General features: G+C 43.8%; 1 protein-coding gene and 1 long non-coding RNA gene across 2 annotated transcripts in view; both read left to right on the top strand.

The window, feature by feature from the left end:
- The window catches only part of ZDHHC2 (zinc finger DHHC-type palmitoyltransferase 2), a 209,484-nt gene that overhangs the window by 20,906 nt on the left and 161,807 nt on the right, over positions 1–26,771 (top strand). The window lies entirely within an intron of this gene.
- Positions 1,578–5,492, top strand: LOC120990180. Its single transcript, XR_005776380.1, has 3 exons — positions 1,578–1,983; positions 2,513–2,522; positions 5,339–5,492. It is a non-coding gene; the product is annotated as an uncharacterized LOC120990180 (long non-coding RNA).

The following is a 26,771-nucleotide window of genomic DNA, read 5'->3' as shown; positions in this document are numbered from 1 at the left end:
AATAGCACTCAGGTATTTTATATTTTCTTCTTTTCTTGGCACTAGGGGGGCATACTACTGGGGAACTATAGGGGCCATTACTAGGGGAAGTTCAGGCAGCAAGCTGAAGGTAGGGCAGGCTTGGTGGTGTGGACCGAATCTCACCTCATAAGCCACCTACTCCATATCTTAATTAGAGACAATTGGAGGAGGACAGAACATGGCAGCTATTGATGACCATCACAAAGGGACAGCTTCGAGGGCAGTATTTTGTGCTGCACTGTGGTATTTGGTTCGGCTGAGGCAGTATATTGTGCTGCACTGTGGTATTTGGTTCGGCTGAGGCAGTATATTGTCCTGCACTGTGGTATTTGGTTCTTCTGGGACAGTATATTGTCCTGCACTGTGGTATTTGGTTCTTCTGGGGCAGTATATTGTCCTGCACTGTGGTATTTGGTTCTTCTGGGGCAGTATATTGTCCTGCACTGTGGTATTTGGTTCGGCTGAGGCAGTATATTGTGCTGCACTGTGGTATTTGGTTCTTCTGGGGCAGTATATTGTCCTGCACTGTGGTATTTGGTTCGGCTGAGGCAGTATATTGTCCTGCACTGTGGTATTTGGTTCTTCTGGGGCAGTATATTGTCCTGCACTGTGGTATTTGGTTCGGCTGAGGCAGTATATTGTGCTGCACTGTGGTATTTGGTTCGGCTGAGGCAGTATATTGTCCGGCACTGTGGTATTTGTCGCCAAAAAATGAACCATAATCTTCACAAAGTGAAAATCGAAAAGCTTTATTAATGATATATAATAAATACATACATGATAATAAAAGGCAGCACAAAGGTAGAACACAAAGATGAGGAACAGGACCCAAGGAGGGGCCGAGAGGTCAGCACACCAGAGGACAGAGAAAAGAATGTAAGATAAAAAACACCAAGGCACCTCTTGATAATAAGCCCCAAACAGACTGCAAAGGAGGCAAATGTGAGGATAACCAGACTTGGTGAATAAACAGAATAAGCATACCCTGAGTGGTGTGTCGATCTCTCAGCCACCTCCTGACCCAACGCCGTTTAGCCAGTAACCTGGCTTCTTCCAGGGATATGGAGCAATAGGCAAAAGCCTCCCCTATTATAGTGCCCACACAGGTGTGTAGAGAAATGATTAAAAGCCTAATGGCACCTGCACCAATAGCATTGGAGCTCCAGGTGCTGTGGACCAATCAGCGGTATCGCATAAGCATGGTGGGGGTGGGGCCGGGCTGACGCGGCGGTCACGTGACAGGGCACGTGACCGCAACGTCAGAGACACATCATAGCCAACGCCCATGTCAGGGAGGAATAGCCAATCCATGGCCTGTGAGGTCATGTTGGGGGAGTGGCGAGTGTGGCACAGCTGTCATGCGGCAAAGCATATGACTGCGTCGCCACAGAACCGACAGGGCCTCGTCAGCACCAGGGCAGAGCAAGTGTGACGCGAAGGTCACGCGATTAGACGCATGACCGCAGCGCCAAAGGTACATGACGGCCACCGCCTCCACCAAAAACCAGCGATCAGTTGACAACACATAAACGAAGCACCAGGGGCGGAGCGAGGCGGTCACGTGATGCAGCACATGACCACAACGCCACAGACACATTGGAAACACAATCCCACATCTCCCTCCGACCATTCACAAATAATGTGTATAGTGTAATATAATAAAAGTGGACTAAGATATAGCCAGCCAGGGGATAAGGGACTGCATAACCATGGATACAAATCATAATTTTCCACAGATTGGTCTGATAGGCAACAGACAACAGAATGGCAATGTGGTCATGTGGACAACCACATGACCGGATTGCGGTGCCAAATCACATGATCAAAAGCGACCTTATTGTATACAGGTACAATTATACAATCAGTGCAAACATAAATATAAGGGAGCAGTAGCAATAAAGTGCCAATGCACCAAAACAGGCGCCCTATTGGCGTAAAGTGCAATGTGCAGTAATAGTTATCGTGGCAAAACCAACCTCGCCACTGGGTTTTGGAGAGGACTGGCTGCTGGTCTCTTGCCCCTGGATTATGGGCCATATACTAACTTTTAAACCCCTGAACCTATTCAAGTGAATTTTGGATAGGTTTGTCCCAAAGTTATACTGTTTAAATTGATGTTAGATATATGTATGGCCAATGTAAACTCACAAAGTTGTAACAATTTATAATAAGTGTAACTTGTCAGCTTGGGAGGAAAATGCTGGGTGTGTTTCTATTGTGCCATTGTCCCATTGTGTGTTTAAAGGGTGATGTCTGTCCTGTTGTCTGCGCATGTGTATTGGTGACTTCTCTTTGTCTTGAGAGATAATTGGATTACGCCTCGGTTGTCTCCGGGACAGAGAGGAGGGAACCATGATGCATTGTGGGGATATGTTGTCCTATGTCACAGTCTTCATTCTGGTCCTCTGGGGGCGTGAACGATTGGTTGCTGTAGTTACATTGTATGTGTTGTAAATTACTGATTGGTTGTATTTCAAACCCCTGTGGGCAGTACTATGTTTGTGGTTTATGAATAAAAGAGGCTGTACGTGAAGTACAGTCAGACCACTGCTTGACCCTCAACACGGAGCCTTGTCTCGTTATTGGGGGGATTTACTGTATGCTGTTAGAGGACCGATTGCCAGAAGTGTAAGCTGATCCCTGTTCGTCTGCTAGCAGCTATTCGTGAGGTTCCAGTTTGGAGTGCTACTTTGTATCCAGTTCGGGAGTTGGTGTATCCTGCAGTAGCTGTGCCTGTCTCTCAGAAAGGGGCTTATCGCCTAAACGGATTTTAACCCCTTGTCTGCTGAAATGGTCCGTTACATTGGTGGCAAGCAGTGGGATCGTTCCTACAGCCAGAAGGACAGCTACAGGAGACACCATTTCTGTGGATTCTACAATTTAAGGACAACGCATGTCCCAGTACAGCGTCCCTGACAGCAGCAGGATGGAACCAGCAGTGTTATACGAGGAGGAGGACCTGGATGGCCGGGATGCATTAAGGAAAGGCATCTGGTACCAGGCCCTGGATAATCTACAATACCAGCGGGGTGAGAGTCTCCCCAGTGAAGAGCAGCGGTTGCAGAAACAAGTGGCCCTGCGGATGCCCTTCCTGGGAGAGCAGCCCCTGGAGGAATGGGTGAAGGAACTAGAGCACCGGGTATGGCAGGAGCTATGGCTGGAGGATGCCTACCAGGCGCTTTGGTGGTATATGGCACAGTATATACCCTGGACAGCCGAACATGACAAGCCAGAGGGAGAGGAGTTTTATGGTCCTGGCTTGTTATGGGAGTCCTTTGCAGAGCCTGACTTCGGGAGCCCTGCACAGTCCAGACTTCAGGACATTTTTTATGAGAGGGAGGCTAGGCATGAGTGGGATGACCCCCATGAGGTAGAGCAAGACCTGGCTCACCTAGCAACCCTGGAGTGGGAACTGGAGCAGGACTACCGAGATCTCTTCCACTCCATTGAGAAGGCTCAGCAGGACGGTAAGGTGACAGACCCAGATCCAGACCCATTCAGCTGGGCAGATATTGTAGAGTGTTACTGGGAAGGACCCCAGGTGGCCGGTAGAGATGGGACCGAGGTCTCTCCGCCTGTCCTGCAGGGAATTGGGAGCCCAGTCTCCATTCCCCAGCGGCAGTGTGAAGTGCAGGGAGAGGAGAGCAGCGTCCTCCCTCCCCAGCGGCAGGCTGAGTTACAGGGGGCAGAGGTAGTTGTTCCTGCCCCCCAGCAGCAGAGTGATATGCCGGGAAGGCAGTGTGAAATGCAGGGAGAGGAGAGCAGCGTCCTCCCTCCCCAGCGGCAGGCTGAGTTACAGGGGGCAGAGGTAGTTGTTCCTGCCCCCCAGCAGCAGCATGATTTTTTGGGAATTGGGAGCCCAGTCTCCATTCCCCAGCGGCAGGCGGAGTTACAGGGGGCAGAGACAGTCGGTCCTGTCCCCCAGCGGCAGAGTGTCCAGCAGGGAATAGAGAGCCCAGTCTCCTTTCCCCAGCAGCAGGACACTGTATTGGGAGCGGAGACGGTCGGTCGCCCTCCCCAGCGGCTGGAAGTATGTATGGGAGAGGAGCTCGTTACCCCCTCTCCCCAGCGGCAGCTTAACGCACCAGGGGGAGACAGTAAGCCCCACAACAGTGCAGATGGGACCGTGGTCTCTGCGCTTACAGCACAGGGGGTAGAGACAGTCGGTCTCCCCCTCCAACAACCAGGCTCCAACCAGGCTTCTTCCGTGGTAGCGCTGGCACCAGGGCAAAGTACCGCTGATCCCTGCCCACAAAGCAACCTCCACTCCAAGCCAGGGAGCAACACAGAGACCGGGAGTACCAGCTTCCAACATAACCTTGTGGACTCACTGGACAGAGACAGGCTACTAAATTCAACAGGTCCAGTATTGGGTTGTGGGTGGGCTGCCAGACTAACTCAGGTACCGACCGGCGTGAGGTCAGGTATCTGGTTAGTCTTCCCTGGGGGGGGGGGGGGGGAAAGGGGGGGCAAAACCAACCTCGCCACTGGGTTTTGGAGAGGACTGGCTGCTGGCCTCTTGCCCCTGGATTATGGGCCATATACTAACTTTTAAACCCCTGAACCTATTCAAGTGAATTTTGGATAGGTTTGTCCCAAAGTTATACTGTTTAAATTGATGTTAGATATATGTATGGCCAATGTAAACTCACAAAGTTGTAACAATTTATAATAAGTGTAACTTGTCAGCTTTGGAGGAAAATGCTGGGTGTGTTTCTATTGTGCCATTGTCCCATTGTGTGTTTAAAGGGTGATGTCTGTCCTGTTGTCTGCGCATGTGTATTGGTGACTTCTCTTTGTCTTGAGAGATAATTGGATTACGCCTCGGTTGTCTCCGGGACAGAGAGGAGGGAACCATGATGCATTGTGGGAATATGTTGTCCTATGTCACAGTTTTCATTCTGGTCCTCTGGGGGCGTGAACGATTGGTTGCTGTAGTTACATTGTATGTGTTGTAAATTACTGATTGGTTGTATTTCAAACCCCTGTGGGCAGTACTATGTTTGTGGTTTATGAATAAAAGAGGCTGTACATGAAGTACAGTCAGACCACTGCTTGACCCTCAACACGGAGCCTTGTCTCGTTATTGGGGGGATTCACTGTATGCTGTTAGAGGACCGATTGCCAGAAGTGTAAGCTGATCCCTGTTCGTCTGCTAGCAGCTATTCGTGAGGTTCCAGTTTGGAGTGCTATTTTGTATCCAGTTCGGGAGGTTGGTGTTCTGCAGTAGCTGTGCCTGTCTCTCAGAAAGGGGCATATCGCCTGAACGGATTTTAACCCCTTGTCTGCTGAAACGGTCCGTTAAAGTTATGTAGAGCTATTATATATTGTCCATATCACGAAAAACCAAAGTTAGACGACTTGACATTATATATATATATATATAAGGCTACAAAGCATTGACAGATAGTAGTTGTGTGCATGATAAAAAAACAACCTTAAACCATAAGAGGTAATGATTATAATTGGAAAAAAGAAACAGTGAGGGAGGGTGAAAAGAGTGCACGGTGCAGTGATAAGAAAAGGAAAAATAGCTAATAAAAACAAAATTTACAAGAAAAAAAAAAGCTAATAAAAACAAAATTTACAAGAAAAGGAAAAATGAGGACAGGTGGTGATTACATATGATCAAACATATCAGAAAACCATGTGCACCAGAAAAGTTCATAAGCTGTCAAAGTTATTTTATGGTCGTATAGCCAGAGAGGGTCACGATATTATTGAATCCAGGGCGAGTTTAAGCAGAATATTTTCCAAGGAAGGTTATATATAACCGCGTTTCCACTGATATAGTCCACCGCTCCAACAGGTGTCATAGGTAGTACTAAATATAAATAAAGAAAACACAACAGGTTAAGAATGGGGGAATAAAAGAAAATAAAGTTAAAAACAAGGGACCCAGGATGCGCAGAGGTGCCCCAAGAGAACTCAAAATCTGTATGGAATCATCTATTACAGAAAGTGGGCAAAGGACATATCCTCATTCAATCCCCTGGGTGTCATACAATCTTACTCATGAATCCAACGCACTTCTTTTTGTGCCAAGGTCTTTTTCCAGTTACCACCACGTAATGTAATGTAAACCCTATCAATACCACGAATTCTGAATTGGGTGCTATCACAGTCGTGGAACAGTTAAAAATGTTTGGGAATAGTTTTTAACAGGGTAATGTCATTTTCATCTTTAGCAGCTTCGATAACCAGAATGTGTTCGCGTGTCCTCCTCTTTAGTTCTCTAGATGTCAGAATAAATACGTTGGCATGGGCACATCCCCAGATATATCACACCCGGTGTATTACAGGTGATAGTATGTGTGATGGTATACTGTTTACTATTTGTGAATGGGTTACCGAAGGTGGAGGCCCTATCAATGTTGGAGCATGCAACACACTTCCCACATGGGGAGCACCCCCATTTGGGACCTTTTGAATCAGGGTTCAGCTTTATCTGATGGCCTGGTTGATAACTGTCCCCTAAAAGAGCTTTTAGATTTTTAGTGCGTCTGTACGTGATGGACGGACAAGTAGGTAGTATTTTTGCCAGGGTAGGGTCTAGTTGTAAAATATTTTGCTAATGTATTCCGAATTGATTTCCACTGTGGGTTATAGGAGGTAATAAACCGTACCTTGTCGGCTTGGTTATGTCGTTTGCGATTGTATACCAATAGTGGATCTCTTTGTGCTTGTTTAGCCTTCTGATGACATTGTACAATGTTCGCCTCTGAATATCCACGATCAGAAAACCTTTGGTGCAGGTCCCGTGATTGTCTGTTAAATGCCTCATCCGTTGAACAGATTCTCCTGGCCCTCAGGAACTGACCATATGGAAAGCTACGGATAAGGTTGTGTGGGTGACAAGAGTGCACATGTAGGACTGAATTGGTAGATGTTGCCTTGCGGAACAAGTCGGTAGATATCTTCCCAGACTCCTCTACCCAAATCTGTACATCAAGAAAATCAAGATGCGTTTTATCAATCCTAGACGTCAATGTGATATTCCGATTATTGCGGTTTAGTAGTCCCACCAGCTCGGTGAATCCAGACTGTGGGCCCTGCCACACGACGAAAATATCGTCAATGTAGCGGGCCCACATCTGGACCCCACCAATGTCACCAAATACCTCCACGAGGAACACCTCCCTCTCCCACAGCCCCAGGGAACAGGTTGGCGTAGGACGGCGCACAGGCCGCCCGCATGGCTGTTCCCTGGAGCTGTAGGTAAAACGCGTCCCCGAAGAGGAAAAAGTTGCGGGTTAGAACGAACTCCAAGAGTTCCACAATAAACTCACCTAAATCGTCCTCAATGTTGGTCATGGATAAAAAGAACCGGACCGCCTCCAAGCCATCCTTGTGGCGAATGCTGGTGTACAGCGATTCAACATCGCACGAGGAGATCCACATATCCGATTCAAGGTGCAGATCGTTAAGACGGCGTAGAAAGTCAGTCTAATCTTTCACGAACAATAGAAGTTGTTCCACAAGGGGCTGTAATATAAAGTCAATGAATTTGCAAGCTGGTTTGCACAAATTCCCCTTCCCGGATACAATGGGACGTCCAGGAGGACATGTCCCGTTTTTATGAATTTTAGTGAGCAAGTACAGGCACGCCACTGTGTTTTTTATCTTACATTCTTTTCCCTGTCCTCTGGTGTGCTGACCTCTCGGCCCCTCCTTGGGTCCTGTTCCTCATCTTTGTGTTCCACCTTTGTGCTGCCTTTTATTATCATGTATGTATTTATTATATATCATTAATAAAGCTTTTCGATATTCACTTTGTGAAGATTATGGTTCATTTTTTGGCGACATTTATGGCTCTGTGTGGGTCGTTTTTTTTCGAGATTATTTCTGTCCGGTAATAATTGGGTGACTGTGGTATTTGGTTCCGCTGAGGCGGTATATTGTGCTGCACTGTGGTATTTGGTTCTGCTGAGGCAGTATATTGTGCTGCACTGTGTATTGTACTGAATTAAAACAGGGATCAAACCCTAAAAAGGTGAAGTCCCACAGTGGGACAAATATAAAAATAAAAAAAGTTAAAAATGTGTTGTTTTTTTTATAATAAAAAAAAATGTAAGTTTCAAGTAAAAAAAAAAAAAAGGGCCCCCTCACCATAAAAGTGTTTATTATCTACCACCTCAGGTGAACGCCGTAAAAAAAATAAAAAAGATAATGAAGACACTAAAGCATGATTTATTTTTCTTTAAAAATGCTTTTATTGTGTAAAACTGAAATAAATGTAAAAAAGGAGACATATTAGGTATCAAGCGTTCGTAATTATCTGCTCTATAAAACTATCACATGATCTATCCCCTCAGGTGAACGTTGTAAAAAATAAATAAATAAAAAAACTGTTCCAAAAATGCAATTTTTTCCCTTCGCCCATGACAGCACCACGAGAGAGAGAGGATCCGCCCCCACAGACAGGAAGCCTGCAGAATAAAAGGGCGGACACTCTCCTCCCAATTCAGTGTGGTGTCCTGTCTCCGGGGAAGCCTGCAGTCTTTCTTTCAGGTCCCTCCCTCTGGTGGTGCTTCTACGCTGACCCCTATAGTAGGCTGGATTGGACCCTCAGCATACCTGCGGTCCCCAGGAATATAATACGGCATCAGTTGGTGTGCTAAAAGGGACGCGCAGAGGCACAGCAAAATTCCTGAGGGAGTGCTTTATGTGCTGGAGCATGGATTGGCTGGCGGCATTGCTGATGCGCTAGAGGCACGGACTTCCGGACCTCAGGGGAGCAGGAGCTTCTGGCAATGAATTAGGCCGGGGAGAGCAAGATGTATCACGTGGTTCGGCGCGCGGTGTTGGACGTGACCTAATCGTGGAGCGCCTATGAGAAGGGCGCGCGTGGAGCTGAAAGCAGGTGTCCTAAGCAGCACTCTGGTGACCAGCAACAGGATTTACATGGAGGAGGACAAACACATTGAGGAGTCTGCAGTCCCTCCAGCCTTGGTACCTTAGAGGGGTGAGTACTCGGGGCGGAATGTTGTGCTTCTCTCTGCTGATACACTTATACTAATGTGTTGCAGACTAAACCTAGGAAGGTGGTGACTAAAAGGAAGAATAAAGAATGTGTTATTTGTAAAACTGGGTTGTCATCTGAATGGGAGAAGATGTGTCAGTCCTGTATCGATAAAAAATAGATGTCCCAGGGAAGAGATCTTAGCATCATTGGCAACTATAAAAAAGCAGCTGACTTCTTGGCGGACGCCTCAGCTGATTCTGTTAGACTGACGGCAAGATCTTCTGCTTTGTCTAACTCTGCCCGTAGAACGCTCTGGCTAAAAAACTGGGTTGGCGACTTTCCATCAAAAAGTAAACTATGTGTGGCCCCAGAGTCAGAGAAGATGGGGCGAGGGTTATCCTCATTGCCCCGCTTTGGCCGAGAAGGTCTTGGTTCACGTGGCTCTGGATCATGTCGGTCTCTGACCCTTGGGTTCTTCCAGAAATCTGGAGCTTATTGAGCTAAGGTCCAGTTTTTCACCCTGGCATAAAAAATCTCCACCTAACGGCCTGGAACTTGAAAGGTACTTGCTAGGTAGGAAGGGATTCTCTGATGCTCTAATCTCTACCCTTATTAAGAGTAAGAAAAAAGTAACAGTGGCTATTTATGTTAGAGTTTGGCAAAAATTCTTGTACTTTGCTCATATCCAAATTAATGACATCCCCTCTTCTGCTCCCATTCATCTAATTCTAGAGTTCCTTCAGAAGGGACTAGATCTAGGACTATCAGGTAGTACCTTAAAAGTACACGTTTTAGCTCTGTCAGCTTTGTTTTATCAGGACATTGCAGGGTACCCTTGGGTGTCGAGGTTCTTTAGATCAGTGGCCAGATCCACCCCAACAACTACCACTAGACCTCTTCTTTGGGATTTAAACCTAGTTTTACAGGCACTAACTCAACTTCCGTTTGAACCCTTGGAGACTAGTTCTATTAAATGTCTCACCTTGAAGTTATGTCTTCTAATACAGTGGTCCCCAACCGCCGAGCCCTGGATGATTGTTTGCCAGGGCGTGGCAATACAGAGGAGTGGAGACGCCAGGCGCATGCGTGTCCGACGCGCACATCACACATAGCGGGCGGCCGTACAGCGGGAAGGAAGGAGAGCGTTCCTTCCAACTGTGATGCCGGCCAGCCACTGCCACCAATGAAGAGAGAGTGGGGGCGAAGGAGGGGAGGGACTGTGGCCATTGTGCCACCAATGATAATTAACTAGAGGACCTTTCATGGGTCCGGACTTTATTAACTAAGTAGCAGGACATGTAGAGCTGCGTCCAGGGATCCCCCTGCACTTACTGTTATTCCTGGGCGCCGCTCTGTTCACCCGCTGTGGCCCCCGTTACCATCTCCTGCGCTGTATGCTAATTACTACTATCGGAACACCAGGGAGGAGACATCAGCTTCTCTCCCTGGCTGTTCCTTCTCCATGGCTGTAGCGCTGTCCAATCACTGCGCAGAGCGTCACAGCTAGGGAGAAAAAAAAACTCACCTTCTCCATGGCTGTGACGTTCTGCGCTGCAATTGGACATCGCTACATCCAGGGAAAAGGAACGCCCAGGGAGAAAAGCTGATGTCTCCTTCCTTGTGTTCCGATGCTATTACTTAGCATACAGTTAGGGAGAATGTAACCAGGGCCACAGCAGGCGAACCGAGCGGCACCCAGATATAATAGTAAGTGCAGGGAGATCCCTGGGCGCCGCTCTACATGTCCTGCTACTTAGTTAATAAAGTATGGACCCATGAAAGGTCCTCTTACAGATCCAGGTGTTGGGTTCGGCACCTGAGGGGTTAACTGCCGCTGATCGCAGCTCCCTGTCAGAGGTCGGGTGCCGGCTATGTGATTCTGCCGCACCCGCCTCCTGTATCTGTATTAAAGGTAATTATCATTGGTGGCGCAGTGTACCCCCCTGCCCAGTATTAAAAACATGTGTGGCGCAGTGCGCCCCCTCAGTATTAAAATCATTGGTGGCAGTGGCCACAGGGTCCCCTCTCCTCTACTCCTCATTGGTGGCAGTGGCAGCTTCTGATCGGAGCCCCAGCAGTGTAATCCTGGGACGCCGATTGGTTACCATGGCAGCCAGGATGCTACTTAAGCTCTGGCTGCCATGGTAATCTCCCTGCTGCTGTGTGTACTATGCACAGGGCAGCAGGGACAGTGTAAAGTCCTATTTACCCTAATAGAGCTCTATTACGGTGAATAGGACAAGGGATGAAAAGATCCCAGGTTTCAGCCCCTAAAGGGGGAAATTATTAAATAAAAAACTAAAAATAATTAAGTATAAATCATCCCTTTTCCCAATTTTACATATAAAATATATAAACAATAAATAAATAGACATATTACATATCGCCACGTCTGAAAAGTCCAAACTATTAAAATATTTAAAAAATGTCCTATGTGGTGAGCGCCGTAACAGAAAAAAACCCACAAAAAAACATAAGCCCCGCCCACCCCTTAGCCCCACCCCAGAGACCAGAGCCAGGGGTCCGATGACAACATCTACAAATACTACAAGTTCTTCTATCTAATCGTGGGGATTACTTGCCGGAATATTCAAAGGTCCTGTGAGTTGTTGAGTCGGGACAGGACGCTCCGGACCGGAAGTGTACCCGACTTCCGCTCTGTGGAACGCACCTCATGCGCTCCAACAGAGACAGGAGCCAGGGTTTCCGGTCCGTGACGTCAAGGCTCCGGCGGAACGCACATTGCGGGTCAAAAAAGACCCGTGATGTTTAGCAATTGATGCCAAAAAGGAAGAAAGTGGCGTATTAGAATGCCAGTCATGCACAGATATAATAATATGGTATACAATGGGCATAGAAGCATGCATATATATAAAAAAAAAAGTAGGTATAAAAGACTCTTTCTATAAAAAAATATATACATATATGTATATATATATATATATATATATATATATTCATGGAAAATACAAAATAAACTATAAGTGGAAACAATAATAATAATAGTACTATTAGTAATGAATAATTAATTGATAAATAGTAAATGAAATGATAGAAAAATGATAAAATGAAAAAATAATAAAATATTGATGGATAATGAAAAAAATTAATTAGTTAATAAGTATAAAATTAGTAAGCTTAATAACATATACAAATAAAAATAAAGTAAAAAAAAAAAAAAAAAATATATATATATACATATACATACACACATTTACATACATATACACATACATACACATACATAAATAAGTACATACATAAACGCATACATACAAAATCTGTATATATGAAAGTTCACTCATACTATGTAGTTCATGATTAAATACAATATAATATAATATAGTTTGCCCATTTATATTCTGTAGTTCATGATTAGATGAATTGTTGTCCCCGAAACGCGTCGAGCCACATATGCATATTAAAGGTGATTGATCAGAAGCACTGGATTTCTGCTGCCTTCCATCACTACGACTCTACATGCGATCCTGGCCGGGGGGGTTCAAGTCACAGGTGTATTATGCTTATCCTGATGACTACCCCCCAGTGAAGTGAGTTTTATTTATTTATTTATTTGTGTGAAACTGCCATAAGGGGCACTCCACATTGTTTACACATTTTTTACTATACTATTTATATCATTTTTATTATGCCTACATGGTTTTAGTCGGTTCCTTCTCTATTAGCCGTGTGTACTCAGGGTCTTCTATCCGGAGTACCCATTATTCTTACTCCACGCTATTGCTCTATGATATATTTTGTGCAACATAGTAGTTATTACTGCAAGCGGTGCTTTCCACTCCTATTTCATTTTTTATTTTTCATCTGTACTTTGACACAGGGTTTGGCGCTCGTTTTCCCTCATTTTGTCCTTGGGGTCTATACTGCAAGTGTTTGACTCTGTTCAACACGGTAGATATATCACCCTGCAAACGCATATACTATCTTATTAAGTGTCTGTAACCACAAACACTTTCTGGAGCTGCCTTCCACTCCCTCTTCCTCCTACTTTCTTTCTCCTTATTTCTACCACCCATGTCGGCGCCCGGATTTTTCATTCCTTTGGGATACGTCGTGATCCCTACGGGTCTGAATTAACTTCCCTTTTTTTCTCTGTTCTTTATCCCCGAAAATAAGACAGTGTCTTATATTAATGTTTGCTCCCAAAGATGCGCTAGGTCTTATTTTCAGGGATGTCTTATTTTTCCATGACACAGGGGGATCAGAGGGGGGAATCAAAATGGCACAGGAGAATCAGAGGGGGGGGATTACAATTTTAGTACCCCCTTCTGACCCTCCTATGTCATTTTGATTCCCCCCTCTGATTCCCCTGTGTCATTTTAAGTGATCCCCCTCCCCTGTGCCAGCAGACAGTGGATTATTTAGTCTCTCCCCCCCCCACCTTCACCAGACATCTCCCACCACTTTATCAGAGATTCCCCCCCCCCCCCCCTCCCACCTCAGTCACCCCTGTTTGTCCATGCCGGCCAGATTCCACACAATGTGCCCGACTTCTGCCCTGCGCGACTCACTCACTGCCTAATTGTGAGTCAGCCAGACTTCGTCAGGGCAGAGCATGCAGCAGGCGGCAGCTTGTCCTGGCGGCGGCACGGGCTCTCTGATTTAAAGAGCCCTTGCACTGCCTGAACAGCTCTGGCTGCGCTGTGACAAATTAGTGAGCTGCGTGGCGGCGCCCGCCGCTACGGTCCAGAGGAGTCCGATGCCTTACAGTAGCTTCGGGGGCCTTATATTCCGGGGGGGCCTTATTATCGGGGAGGCCTTATTATCGGGGAGGTCTTATTTTCGGGGGATGCCTTATATTACAGCGAGAGGCAAAACTGGAAGTAGGTCTTATTTTCGGGGGATGTCTTATTTTCGGGGAAACGCGGTACCACTATTTTGGAAGATAAAGTTTTGATACGTCCAGACCCAGCTTTTCTCCCAAAAGTCATTTCCAAATTTCATAGGTCCCAGTAAATTGTTCTTCCTACCTTGTTTAAAAACCCTGGGTCAGGAAAAAAAAGATCCCATCACTGCCTAGACGTTAGAAGGGCCTTGATTAATTATCTATCTCGCACTAAAGACTGGCGCAAATCTTCTTCACTCTTTGTACTCTTTCAAGGGGTGGGTAAGGCTACTTTTACACTGCCGTTTCTGGGTCCGCCTGTGAGATCCGTTTCAAGGCTCTCACAAGCGGCCCCAAACGGATCAGTTTAGCCCCAATGCATTCTGAATGGATAAGGATCCGTTCAGAATGCATCAGTTTGCCTCCGTTCAGCCTCCATTCCGCTCTGGAGGCGGACACCAAAACGCTGCCTTCAGCGTTTTGATGTCCGTCTGACGAAACTGAGCCAAACGGATCCGTCCTGACTTACAATGTAAGTCAATGGGGACGGATCCGTTTTTACTGACACAATAAGGTGCAATTGAAAACAGATCCGCCTCCCATTGACTTTCAATGTAAGTCGAAACTGATCCGTTTGCATTATCATGAACAAAATGGTTCATGGTAATGCAAACGGATCCGTTCTGAACGGATACAAGCGTTTGCATTATAGGTGCGGATCCGTCTGTGCAGATACCAGACGGATCCGCACCTAAACGCAGGTGTGAAAGTAGCCTAAGGCGGCCACCAAAAGTTCTATTGCCAGGTGGAATGTTTCTGCCATATCTTTGTCTTATCTTGCATCTGGGTTGTCTCCTGTGGGTCTTAAGGCACATTCTACCAGGGCAGTTGCTACCTTCTGGGCAGAAAGATCCTCTGTTCCCATACAGGATATTTGCAGAGCAGCTACCTGGTCTTCTCCTTTAACCTTTTTTAAACACTATCGGCTTGATTTGAACTCCTCCCCTTCGGGGTCTTCCTTTGGGGAAAAGGTGCTTCTTTCTACTCACCCATCCTGATTTTTCCTCTAGTAAATCTCTCATGGTGCTGTCATGGGCGAAGAGAAAAATAATGATTATTTACCGGTAATTTTATTTTCCAGAGCCCATGACAGCACCATTATATTTCTCTCTCTGCTGTATTTTTTTGGTTCTCTTATACTCACAGGGGTGTAGCAAAAAATAATATATATATTAAGCGAAAATTATTATTGATTATCTAACATTATGTTGGCGGACTTCCTTCGATGCTTGGATATCACACTGAATTGGGACAAGAGTGTCTGCCCTTTTATTCTGCAGGTTTCCTGTCTGTGGGGGCGGATCCTCTCTTTCGTGGTGCTGTCACGGGCTCTGGAAAATAATTTTCTGTCACCTACATCTCAAAAAGTCTAAAAAAATTAGACCCTACCTAAGACAATCGTCCAAAAAATAAAAAAAATATGGCTTTCAGAATATGGAGACCCTAAAACATGATTTTTTTTCCTTCAAAAATGCTTTTATAGTGTAAAACAGAAATAAATTTAAAAAAAAGTATACATATTAGGTATTGCCATGTCCATAACAAGCAGCTCTATAAAAATATCACATGGCCTAACCCCTCAGGTGAACACCATATAAAAATAAAAACTGTACCAAAAATGCAATTTTTTTGTCACCATACATCACAAAAATTATAATTCCAAGCGATCAAACATATGTACCCCATAAGACATATGTACCCCAATATAGTACCAATCAAACCGTCATCTCTTCCCGCAAAAAATTAGCCCCTACATAGGACAAACGCCCAAACGATAAAAAAATATATTTCTTTCAGAAAATGGAGACACTAAAACATGATTTTATTTTTTCTTAAAAAATGCTTTTATAGTGTAAAACTGAAATACATTTAAAAAACGTAGACATATTCGGTATATCCACGTCCGTAATGACTTAGTCTATAAATATATTCAATGACTTACCCCTAAGGTGAACACTATAAAAAAATAAAAATAAAAACTGTGCAAAAAATTCAGTTTTTTGTCACCTTTCATCACAAAAAGTGTAATACCAAGCGAAAAAAAGTCATATACAACATAGTACCAATCAAACCATCATCTTTTCCTGCAAAATATTAGCCCCTACATAAGACAATCGCCCCCCCCCCCCAAAAAAAATGCCCTTCAGCATTTCAAAAATGCTTTTATTGTGTAAAACTGAAATACATAAAAAAGTTGACATATTAGGTATTGCCGCGTCCGTAAAAACCTGCTCTATAAAAATATCACATGATCTACCCCCTCAGTTGAACGCTGTTAAAAAAAAAAAAAACTGTGCCAAAATAGCCAAGACGATTGGGAAAAATAAAAGAAATGTAGCTTTCAGAAAACGAAGACACAAAAACATTATTTTTGTTTTCAATAATGCTTTATTATGTAAAACTGAAACAAAAAAAATACACATATTTGGTATTGTCCCGTCCGTATCAACCTGCTCTATAAAAGCAACACATGATCTATCCTGTCAGGAGAACTCCGTAAAAAACAATAAATAGAAATGCCTCAGCAGCCATTTTTTTGTTTACCTTGCCTCACAAAAGCGTATTATCGAGCAATCAAAAATCATATGTACCCCAAAATAGTGCCAATAAAACTGTCACCTCATCCCGTAGTTTACAAAATGGGGTCACTTTTTGTGAGTTTCTACTCTAGGGGTGCATAAGGGGGTCTTCAAATGTGACATGGCAACTTGAAATTATCCTAGTGAAATCTGCCCTCTAAAACCAATATGGCGCTCCTTTCCCTCTGCGCCCTGCCGTGTACCGATATAGCAGTTTACGACAACATATGGAATCATGGTAATAAATATTTAGTTTTCTTTGGCTGTTAAACCTTGCTGTGTTACAGGGAAAAATAGATTAAAATGGAAAATCTGCAAAAAAAAGGGAAATTTTGAAATTTCACCTCCATTTTCCTTTCATTCTTGTGGAACACCTAAAGGGTTAACAAATTTTGTAAAATCAGTTTTGAATAACTTGAAGCGTGTAGTTTCTAAAATGGGGTAATTTATGGGTGGTTTCTACTATATAAGCCCCACAAAGTCAATTCATAACTGAACTGGTCCTTAAAAAAGTGGGTTTTGGAAATTTTCTTAAAAATATTAAGTTCTAAGCCTTCTAACGTCCTAAAAAAATAAAATGACGTTTACAAAAGGATGCCAAGATGAAGTAGATATCTGGGAAATGTACAAGAAGAACTATTTTATGCTTTAAAAGCAGAGACATTAAAATTTAAAAAATTGTGAATTTTTACAAATTTTCTGTAAATATTTGAATTTTTTTTTATAAATAAAGGTGAAATATATGGACTCAAATTTACCACTAACAGGAAGTACAATATGTCATAAGAAAACAATATCAGAATCGCTTATATAAGTAAAAGCATTCCAGAGTTATTAACACATAAAGTGAAACATGTCAGATTTGCAAAATGTGGCTTGGTCCTTATGGTGAAAAGTGGCTTGGTCTTGAAGGTGTTAAAGGGGTTTTCTCACTCCAGTAAGTTGCATTTATCATGTAGAGAAAGTTAATACAAGCCACTTACTAATGTTATTATCCATATTGCTTCCTTTGCTGGCTGGATTAATTTTTCCATCACATTATACACTGCTCATTTTCATGGTTACAGACCACCCTGCAATCCATCAGTGGTGGTCGTGCTTGCACAATATAGGAAAATGAATCGGCCTCTCTGGTGGCCAGGACCATGGGAGCGCACATAGTCTAGTGCTTTTTCCTATATTGTGCAAGCACGACCAACACTGATGGATTGCAGGGTGGTCTGTAACTATGGAAACGAGCAGTGTGCCCAGCGCCGCCTTCCTGAGTCCAGCGCCGCCTCTAATATAATATATTCAAGAGCCGGCGCGCTGACGTAATCCCTGAGCCTGTTTGAAATCCTGCGCGTGCGCTAGGGTTGTTGCGGCTATCGAAATTTCAATACCCAATCGATACTTTTGTCCGGGATTTCCATTTCTTCGATACTGGCCTGCGCTTCTGCGCAGTCTAGTATCACAGAACATGAGCGCGCTGCTCTCAGCGCGCTCATGTTCCCTCAGCAGCACAAGGGAGAAGGAAGCAGTCTCTCCCTCCCCCCTGTGCTGCTGCTGCCGCTGCCACCAATGAACGGAGAGAGGGGCGGAGGAGGGGAGGATGCGCTGCGCCACCAATGATAGGACTTTTCATGGGTCTGGACTTTAAGTATTAGGCTACAGAGCAGCACCCAGGGATGTCCCAGCACTTACTATTATTCCTGGGTACCGCTCCGTTCGCCCGCTGTGACCCATTACTGTCTCCTGCTCCATATGCTAATTACTATCAGAGCAATGGGAGGAGACAGCAGCTTCTCTAGTGGGCGTTCCTTCTCCCCTGGCTGTAGCGCTGTCCAATCGCAGCGCAGGGAGAAGGAACGCCCACTAGAGAAGCTGCTGTCTCCTCCCCATTGCTTCGATAGTAATTAGCATATTGAGCAGGACTGCAGGAGACGGTAATGGGGCACAGGCGCACAGCGGGCGAACAGAGCGGTGCCCAGGAATAATAGTAAGTGCTGGGACATCCCTGGGCGCCGCTCTATGTAGCCTGCTGCTTAACAATGTCCGAACCATATAAGGTCGTCTTTAACTTTTAATACAGGAGGCAGGTGCCGGCAGCAGAATCACATAGCCGGCACCCTGCCTCTGACAGGGAGCTGTGATCAGCGGCAGTTAACCCCTCAGGTGTGGCACCTGAGGGGTTAACTGCCGCTGATCTGCTGCCAGTACACGCCTCCTGTATTAAGGGTTAATTATCATTGGTGGCGCAGTGCCCCCTCACCCCTCAACCCCCCCAGTATTATAATCATTGGTGGCAGTGGCCACAGGGTCCCCTTCCCCTCATCCTCATTGGTGGCAGTGGCAGCTTCTGATTGGAGCCCCAGCAGTGTAATCCTGGGGCTTCAATCAGTTACCATGGCAGCCAGGACGCTACTGAAGCCCTAGCTGCCATGGTAATCTCTCTGCTGCTGTGTGCACTATGCACAGGGACAGTGTGAGGTCCTATTCACCCTAATAGAGCTCTATTAGGGTGAATAGGACAAGGGATTAGAAGATCCCAGGATAGTTAGAATAAACTGTAAAAAAAAAAAAAAAAATTAAAAAACCATACCAAAATATTAAGTATAAATCACCCCCTTTCCCAATTTTACATATAAAATATATAAACAATAAATAAATATCTGCGCGATTTGCAATTTTTAGTTTTTTTTCGCGTGGTATCGAATGGAATAGAGTATCACAATACTTTTTTATGGTATCGAAACTGAATAAAAATTTTGGTATTGCAACAACTCTAGCGTGCGCACTACACACTGTAGTCTGCGCCCGTGCGGACTACAGGTAATGGCATCGGCATGCGCACTTCGTTTGACGATGCCATTACCTGTAGTCCGCACGGGCGCAGACAACAGTGTGTAGTGTATTAGAGGCGGTACCGAACCGAGGGGTGCGGCTGGGCACCAAGTTAGGAAAGGACATCACAAGGTGACCACCTTATGTAAGTCATTAGCATATCACTAAAATCGATTTTATAAAGAAATAAATCAAGACTATTAGTTAATAAGGGCATCATTTAGTACAGCTCAGGGAGACCTACAAGTAGCTATGTTTTACTGTAGGGGGTAAAATGTGGTGACAGAATCCCTTTAAGGCATACCACTTTTTCTTCTGTACAGCAGCACACTGAGCCCCTGAAGGTCCATATTTCATCTGCCACCATATGTATGGGTGATATTTTACAAATATGTTAAAGTTGACCGCTCAGTCAACTGACAGCTATCTCTGCTGCGTCCCCATAGGCCGAGCTTGTATGTTTCTCAATGAGGGAAGGGGAGTAAGCCACTGCAAGAATCCTCTGGCAGAAACTTAATCCCCTGAGAACAAAAAATTGGGGCGTTTTGAATCCCAGTGTGTTGGAAAGTTGGGAGGCCCCCATACACTTTAGATGGTTGTCCTGTCCCACCAAGATCAGTGGGTTCAACTGATACACATCTAATGTCTGTGGCCAGCTTAAGTCTTTGTTTTTGCTGTGTACAACCCTACAACCCTCAAGATTTGCTTCAAGCTTACCAGTCTGCAAAGATATTCTGACCATCAAATATACTGAAAACCTGATGGGCCCCATGCAAGTCATAGAGGTTTGCTGTTTTGTAGACGAGGGGTTTTTCACATTGTTATGGCCTCCAGAAACCATGACACTAGTGTGAATAGAGACTGTAATGGACATACAGTATAAAGCAAGTGCTGCTTTCCGGAAGGAACGATATTGTGGATATAACATCAAAGTAGTGAAACCTTGAAGAGCCTGCTTGGTCTGCTAGAACAGACGTAGCCTTCAGAGCCACTATGGGAATGACATTCTGCAGTCATCCATTAATTTAAGGTCCACTCCACTTTTTTTGTAAATGGTTTCCATTAAAATGAAGTGTTCTGCACTTTCATTTTTGCATAATCTTAAAACACTTCTTTGGTGGCAGGAAGCTCCAGGAATGAAATAATGCTAAGGTGCCAGGCTGAAGGCCACGGGGGCCTTGTTACTACTGTCTGATGCCAGAGCGTTCTGTACACAACATGTTAAATTACGTGAAATGCATCAAGAAGCATGAATGGAAATTAGAGCTTGGAGACAAGTTATTTCTTCGTGACCAGACACTTTCTTTTCTTTTATTACTGTACAGCTAGATGAAAGCAGTGTGGCGCTTTCTTCTTTTTCTTCTGTTTCATGCTGGCTTTTTTCTAGGGGCATTGTTGTAAGCTGGTTCTGTATGTTGGCCCTCTGGGGAGAGAGAGCAGAGTATGTTGGCGATACTAGGGGAGCGAGAGCAGAAAGTGTAGGAGTGTAGAGACGGGAGCCCCCTACTGTAGAAAGCCGCTTACCCGATGCTGTTGTGTAAATGGCACATACCAATAACAGGTGAACCTAGTCTGGAGGTTCCAATTGAGGATCCAACCGGACGTGATTCAAAAAAGAAGGAACACTGTAAAGGCGCCACTCCCATAGATGTGGAGAAATTAGATGTGGTGGTTAGTACCCCCTTAAGCCGGAGGATAATATATGGTGATGAAAGATGTAGAATACTCTCCAAAGGGGAGATTCCTGATGATGAGAGCTGGAGTACTCACTTCACAGGGGGGGTAGTCACAGGATAAAGCTCAAGACACCTGTGGCCAACTGCCCCCCTAGCCGGGATCTCATGTAGAATGATTTCAATTGATGGCAGCCAACGACAAGGCTTCTGATCAATGTAGTTTATTACAGTAAAATAGCCCAACGCGTTTCGGAGGTATTATAGTCCTCCTTCTTCAGGGGTATTAAGAGAACAAAAAAGGTTTTCTCAGACATACAATATGGTTAAATCAACTAGATACACAGAGGTGCACACAATAGAGTATATGGAAAATGTATGAAGATATATAAAAATATATAAATATATAAATAGCATAAAAAAATACATAGTCATGAATAGAATATGGACATAATAAATAAATACACATTCACATGTCTCTAACAAAAAACCTTGTGATGTATAAAGAAAAAACACTTGTGATATACAGAAGAGGGTCAGACTGTTATATCTTCCACTTGCAAATAGTGCTACATCGTATTTACTCAATGAAACATTAAGGACAGGTTTGAGTTCCATTATGCAATACACTAAAAAATCATTTACCTTCAGGGGTCTTTTCACAAGGGTCTCCACTGCTTCAAAAAAGGACTTGTTCCTTTTTGGTGCGCTTCCCCTTTAATGGATACTTAAATAGCACATGGAGATGGCGTGCAGGATGAGTATGGCCCAAACCGGAAGTTCAAGTCCCTCCCAGCTTGAACCCAGCTAGTTGCCACAGTCGGCAAACGGATGTCACAATTGACTAGCCCCAGATATATAAGTGAAATACATATTCATCGCCATATATGTTGGCGTGAAACTATAATAATATACCCTAAACTAGCCGGATTGCCGTGCGTTCCAGTGTGGAACGCACCGCGACTTCCGGTGAGCGGCCCACATATCAACTTCCTGTGCGTTCCACAGTGGAACGCACAGCATTTTCAAGGGAGCGTCCCGCGCATCACTTCCTGTGCGTTCCACAGTGGAACGCACAGCAGCTTCCGATGGGGATCGCGGCTCTCGTATGTGTTCCAGTGTGGAACTTTTGCCTCAGATATCAAGATAGTTGTATATATAGGTAGTTTCCTTCTATTTTATGTTAGAAAGGGGGTGGGGTAAGTCTCCTAATGTATAGTGAAAAATAAGAATATAAAACTGAAAGATTCGATTTTCTGATGGTATATAATGATTATAGTTGGTAGGGATTAGTATAAATTAGTCCATCTAGATATATAAATATATATATAGAGATAAAATATATAAAAATAAAATCCTAAATAAAAGGTGTAGGGATGAAATATAATCAGTAATAAGATAAAAGGACTGTTAATATATTTCAATTAAAATTATATTACACTAGAATGAACCAATGGATTATTAATATACTTAAATTATGTTTAGATTATACTAAAAATATATATAATAGATCAATATATTCCTATAATGTGTTAGAATAATATGACTGAATGGATTCATAGGGTTTTAGTTGCTTATTCAAAGTGGTATTGATAGATTCCTTAGTACTATGTTATGTTATTTCGTTATTCTATTAAAAATTAAAAATTGACATATTCAAGGCACTCATTGAGACCGAATGGTGTTAAAGTGTTCAGGTGAAATATCCAGTACATTTCTTTTTTACACAGTGTCTGGAAACAGTGGGTAACCTGTTCGATTGGAGTCACCCGTAGGCTTATAGGGTTGCTATCGTGTACTTTAGCAAAGTGTCTGGACACGCTATGGGTGAGCACTTTTCTCGTGATGTTGGAACGGTGTTCATTCATTCTTTCACGAAGGGTTTGTGTGGTACGGCCCACGTAATAGAGTGAACAGGAGCATTGCAGAAGGTAAACGACATTCATCGTGCTGCAGTCCATATGTTGTTTAAATGTGTAAATTTCGCCGTTTGAGGGATTTCTTATATTCTGAATATCATGTGTAATCATGAGGCAACATTTACACCTACTACCTTTACACTTAAATACACCTAGTGTGCCCTTAGATGTTTTTGAGGGGTGGTCTAATTTCGGGCAGGAGGGGGCTAATAGATTTTTCAAGGTTTTGGCTCTACGGAATGTAAGGATGGGTGTAGGGGCAATGCCTTTGTTCAAGAGTGGGTCTTTTAGTAATATTGACCAATTTTTTCTTAAAATTTCTCGGATCAAGTTATGTTGGGAACTATATCTGGTGACCAGGTTTAGACGGCGGATAGAGCCAGGGTCCTGTTTCCCAAGTACAGACTTGTCTGCCTTTGGTTGTAGACTCTCTTGTTGGGTGGTTTTCGAGATTCTTTTTATGGAATTTTCTAATAGTTTTTTCGGGTAACCTTTGTCCCTAAATCTCTTCTTGAGAAACCCTATTTGACTCTTCACCGTATTATCATCAGAGCAATTTCTCCTTATCCTTTTCAGTTGGCTGAATGGGATGTTTCTAATCCACTTTGTATGGTGACAGCTTGAGTATTCTAAATAACTGTTAGCGTCAACCGCCTTAAAATGAGTTTGTGTGACAATTTTCTTATCTTCTATGGTGAGTTTAAGATCCAAAAAGATGATCGATGTAGTATTATACTCCAAAGTAAAGGACAGATTCCAATCATTTAGGTTGAGTTTTTCAATAAAATTACATAGTTCCAAACTATCACCCTGCCAAATAAAAATAATATCATCTATAAATCTACGGTAAAATTTTATATTCGGGTGGGATAAAAGACCAAATTTCTCTTCAAACTTACCCATAAATAAATTAGCGTAAGACAGGGCAAATTTAGTGCCCATTGCCGTACCTTGGGTTTGCAGATAAAAATTGTTATTAAAAGTGAAGTAATTGTATTTTAAAATAAATTCCATGGCCCTACCGATAAAATCCCTCTGATTATCTGGCATCTGGGTATCCTGGGATAACGTGTGAATTGTAGCAGCGATACCTAGTTCATGTTTAATATTGGTGTAGAGGGCTGACACGTCCAATGTAACCCAAATAAAGTCATTTTCCCAACACAAGCTTTCAAGTGAGGTAATCAAGTGGGCTGTGTCCCTAATATAAGAAGGCAGCTTAGTGACATATTTCTGCAGATAATTGTCCACATATGCCGATAGGTTTGCTGTAAGGCCCCCAACCCCTGATATGATTGGCCTACCTGGGGGGTTGGTTAGGGATTTATGTATCTTTGGCAGAAAATAGAAGCGTGGAGTTGAGGGGTGTGCTGTTTGGAGGAAGTTTTTCAATTTCTTATCAATTAGTCCCCCTTCGTATCCTATTAGAACTAGATCATAGAGTGATTTTTTGAAACCTCGGGTAGGGTCCTCTGACAGGTGCTTGTAAAAGTTTTTATCCGAAAGAATCCTCATGGATTCCGCAATGTAGTATTCTGTATCTAGAATCACGATCCCCCCTCCCTTGTCTGCACTTTTTATAACAATTTCCTTATTCCTCATTAAGGTTTTGATGGCAAGTTTCTCTTTATGTTTCAAATTTTCCTTTAACTTGTACCCTAGTCCCTTGTCGGTGTTATCTGTAAATGGCACAACAGCATGTAGCGCTAGAAAGGAGCCGGGCTGGCTGCTGCACGCTCCCCCCTTCCGGACGATAGGGGTAATGACTGACCCGTTCATTACCTTGGTAAGGCTACTTTCACATATGCGTTTTGGTTTCAGGTTTTGAGATCTGGCAGAGGATCCCTAAACCTGACCAAAATGCTTCCATTTTGATTTTACACATCAGAATGCATCCGTTCTGTTAGGAAGCGGTTGTGTTAAATCGAAACGGAACAAACCGGATCCGTCACTGGGTGAAAGTCAGTGGGTGACGTTTTTTTAGGATCCGTCACCATTGACTTATATTTATTTTTAGTGACAAATCTGTTTTTTTCCCGCTTTTATGACCGGACACAAAACCGCAGATTGCAGCGGTTTTGTGTCCGGTCACAAAACGGAATGCTGCTGGAAGGGAAGACATCCTGATGCCTCCTGAATGAATCTCTTTCCATTCAGAATGCATGGGGACAAAATGGAACCCTTTTGGTCTGGTTTTGAGATCCTCTGCCAGATCTGAAAACTGGAATGCCAAAATGCATATATGAAAGTAGCCAGGGTGGATTTGATTTAAATCAAAATGATTTAAATCACTAGTCAGTAAGGCTTGATTTAAATCATAGTTTTCTACAAAAAGACTAATTCTTGCTGGTATAACTTATAATAAGTAGATGAAGATTTTTAGAATAACAACTTTTCATATTAGTTTGATTAGGTTGATTCTGCATTCATAGGTTTGTAGAAGTTAGGATTAAGGTCTTTTTCTCAACTCTGTTCATGTTATAACATTTTTGCTGTGAAGAAGAGGCATGTGATCTCTGCTGAGTCAAATTCAGTTTTGAGAACTGCAAAAGTAAACCAAGCATCTGTGATAATATCTTGTAGGCAGAGAAACTGCCCAATAATCTTACAAAAACCTCTGGAAGAGCATGACATTGTGAATGGATTAATGGAATTTATTTACCAAAAAAATTGCACATATAGAAACATAGAATGTGTCGGCAGATAAGAGCCATTTGGCCCATCTAGTCTGCCCAATATACTGAATACTATGGATAGCCCCTGGCCCTATCTTATATGAAGGATGGCCTTATGCCTATCCCATGCATGCTTAAACTCCTTCACTGTATTTGCAGCTACCACTTCTGCAGGAAGGCTACTCCATGCATCCACTACTCTCTCAGTAAAGTAATACTTCCTGATATTACTTTTAAACCTTTGCCCCTCTAATTAAAAACTATGTCCTCTTGTAGCAGTTTTTCTTCTTTTAAATATTCTCTTCTCTTTTACCTTGATGATTCCCTTTATGTATTTAAAAGTTTCTATCATATCGCCTCTGTCTCGTCTTTCTTCCAAGCTATACATGTTAAGGTCCTTTAATCTTTCCTGGTAAGTTTTATCCTGCAATCTATGTACTAGTTTAGTAGCTCTTCTCTGAACTCTCTCCAAAGTATCAATATCCTTCTGGAGATGTGGTCTCCAGTACTGCGCACAATACTCCAAATGAGGTCTCACTAGTGCTCTGTAGAGCGGCATGAGCACCTCCCTCTTTCTACTGGTAATGCCTCTCCCTATACACACAAGCATTCGGCTAGCATTTCCTGCTGCTCTATGACATTGTCTGCCTTTAAAGAGGACCTTTCACCGATTCTTACCCTATGAACTAAGTATACAGACATGTGGAGCGGCGCCCGGGGATCTCTCTGCACTTACTATTATCCCCGGGCGCCGCTCCGTTCTCCTGCTATGCCCTCCGGTATCTCCGTTCCCTAAGTTATGGTAGGCGGAGTCTGCCCTAGCGCTGGCCAATCGCATTGCAGAGCTCACAGCCTGGGAGAAAATAACCTCCCAGGCTGTGAGCTCTGCGCTGCGATTGGCCAGCGCTAGGGCAGACTCCGCCTACCATAACTTAGGGACTGGTATCTCCGCCTACTATAACTTAGTGAGCGGAGATACCGGAGGGCATAGCGGCAGAACGGAGCGGCGCCTGGGGATAATAGTAAGTGCAGTGAGATCCCCGGGCGCCGCTCTACATGTCGGTATAGTTAGTTCATAGTGTAATAATCGGTGAAAGGTCCTCTTTAAGTCTTCTGAAATAATGACCCCTAAATCCCTTTCCTCAGATACTGAGGTTAGGACTGTATCACTGATTTTATATTCTGCTTTTGGGTTTTTACACCCCAGGTG

Source organism: Bufo bufo, chromosome 2 (assembly GCF_905171765.1).
Source record: "Bufo bufo chromosome 2, aBufBuf1.1, whole genome shotgun sequence".
NCBI lineage: Eukaryota > Metazoa > Chordata > Amphibia > Anura > Bufonidae > Bufo > Bufo bufo.
Note: the sequence above shows the minus strand (reverse complement) of the source record. Positions and strands in the feature narration are given on the sequence as shown.